The sequence below is a fragment of the Cornus florida genome, unplaced genomic scaffold (genome assembly GCF_030987335.1).
Source record: "Cornus florida cultivar Cherokee Brave unplaced genomic scaffold, ASM3098733v1 CherokeeBrave_3.0.0_Hap2_Chr07, whole genome shotgun sequence".
Taxonomy (NCBI): domain Eukaryota; kingdom Viridiplantae; phylum Streptophyta; class Magnoliopsida; order Cornales; family Cornaceae; genus Cornus; species Cornus florida.
Genome location: NW_026775577.1, coordinates 22,224,464 through 22,227,373, shown reverse-complemented (window position 1 = coordinate 22,227,373; position 2,910 = coordinate 22,224,464).

The following is a 2,910-nucleotide window of genomic DNA, read 5'->3' as shown; positions in this document are numbered from 1 at the left end:
AATAAATAAATACACTCAACAAAAAGAAAAAGAAAAAAAAAACGCCAAAGGAGAAAAAAAAAAAAAAAAAAAAAAAAAAAAAAAAAAAAAAAAAAAACATTTTTTTTAGAAATTCTAAAGCCTAATTCACACTATTCCAAACAAAACAAAAAATTGGAGAAGAAAAAAAAAATGTACCCTATTTGTTTAAAAACAAAAACAAAAAAATATTCACGCAACAAAATGAAAAAGAAAAAAGAAAAACGTAAAAGAAAAAAAAAAAAAAAACCATACTTTTTTGTTTTTAAAACGCTTGTCCACCCCACCTCAAACATTTTTGCTTAATTTAAATTTTAAAAAATTACTAACATATATATTAACTACATAATGATTCATAATGTTTCTATAAAGGTTACAACCCTTTAATTTCTTGCTATTAAGTGTAATGATTTATTTCTTTTTAAATGTTACAATATAAATGTTACAACCCTTTAGTTTTCTGCCATTATATCTGATTTGGAGTCTCTCCAAATGAACCAAAATTATCTTCCAATTTATTTTCAATTCATTTGCAACCCTTATGGTTTAAACAATTTCCAATTTTTCTTTATAAAAATTCTAATGATGTGTCATTAAATCACCTTATTTAACTCTCACCTTATTCCTTCCCAAAAATTTTCTCCCTACAAATTCTAGAGCCTAATTCACATTATTCCATACAAATAAAAAAAAAAATTGTAAAAAAAAAAAAAAAAAGTACAATTTTTGTTTAAAAATATTACTAATAGTATTTTAAAATTATGTGACGATTCATTGTTCACAAAGTTTCTTGAAAGATATTTCTTAAATTATGTGATGGTTCATTATCACAAGGTATGTCTTGTGAGTTACCCTGAATCTAAATAGTTATTTTCGCGATTACCAAGGTAATGAAACACATCTATTTAGATAAGATTACAATCTTGTTAAAACTATGTATTACTGCCTTCTATAGCAATGGTGGTGAGAGAGTGCATGAGGTGGGCATGACAATGACAAGCAAAGCAGTAATGTTTACTATAATGAATTTGGCATCCTCATTCTTTTTCCATTTTTCATATTTCAATTCCAACAATTTCTTATATATATATATATATACACACACCAAGTTATTCGTTTTTTATTAACTTAATAATATTTGTGCATTCTCACATATTAGTACTAAAATAAAATATCTCAGTTTTTTCCTTCTTTCTCTTTTGGCAGAAACAAAGGACCCTCCAATGCAAATTCTTCCTCCATGGCTTCCTAGGGTATATGATTTAAATAATGCACACATATTTATATGTATCTCCAACCAATTTGTTCTTAATCTATTTAATTAATTATATATAGAAGTTTTGTTACCTGAAATAAAAATTTGAAAAAAATAAAATTTTATTTCTTGCAGGAAATTCTTGAAGATATTTGGATATAAATGTGTCAAATACTCTGGCAGCAATATTGGGTAAGTTGACTCTCCAACTTCAGCAGCAATATTGGATAACCTTAAACCAGTTCTTACTTTTTTGTTTGCAATTATTTTCAAGTACTATGATTTATGGAGTAAATTAGTCAATTATAATTAATTGTCAAAAAAAAAAAAAAAAAAAGTACAAAGAAATATTAAATACTAAAACTTTTCAAGTAAGAAGAAATATTATTTATAAAGAAATATTGGCATGCAAGTGATTGATGTTTGCGTTTTTAAGTCATGATCGAATTTGTGATAGTTATATGTTACATATTAAATTTTTTTAGAACTGAATAAACTAATTCTCCAATTTTCTCATAAGCCTTTAGGAAGTCAGGCTCCATTTAAGGTGAAATATAATCCTTCTCACATTGAATATTATTGACCTTAAAGATTTCATCCAAGGACAATCTAGAGGTTTTGATGATAACAAACAATTAATGGTGTTGAAGGACTAATGTTTACATTGAGTGTTATAGATTATTCACATTCAAAGGATGACCTCAATGAAGCATAAAAGATCATTCCAAGTATTCTATTACTCAAGATTACATCCAAGAAAATCAATGGATACAAAGAAGACATGAAGTTGCAAAGAAGCAAATGCAAAGTCCATCCAAAGAGAGCTTGGACTACAATGAGCAAAAAAGAAACTCAAAGAAAGCAAGAAAACGAGTCTACCTGAAAGCCTACACGATCATGGACAAAGCGTGAAGAAAGGGGTATATAGGATGGTGAGTGTTTAGGATTCAATGTCAAAGTATTTATGAGTCCATTTGAAACTCATCTCTATAGGACCATGCATATCATATCATCATTCATATGTTACGATATATTAGCAATAGACTATGCACTTCATTCATATATAATTGCACATGAAATCATTGCTAAAAAGTGAGTTAGTTCAAGCTTGCATAAGCTTTGAAAGAACTCATCACTTGTGCTATAAATGCTAAGACCATGCACATCAATCATATAATTCATATTGGTTAACAATTAAGGTGGTGGTTCCGTCGCACCAACGCTTAAAAGATGTTCAAAAGATAGTGAATGTGCAATGTGGCCAAGTTTTAAATTTATAAATGCCACTACTACCTCTAACTAAAAATATAGCAAGGGTGAGTAGGGATCGTCCCAAGGGATTTAGGGTGCACTAGTAGTGGAAACAAGGCTTAGGGTTAGTAGGTCGAGTGATCAAAGGTAGGTCGTTTGGTTGATTAAATTACAACTAAGATTAAACAAGATCAATGTCAAACAAATAATTAAAGGATAAAGAAAACAAGAGAGAGAGAGGTCTTGGAACTTAGAGATCACCATTAAGCATCACTTTTCTCTACACTCAATTCACAATTAATGAGGGGAAGACATATGTTGCAACAAAACAAGTATGAATGACCAATTTAAGTGTATATTGTTTTGACAACACAATGAATAGCACA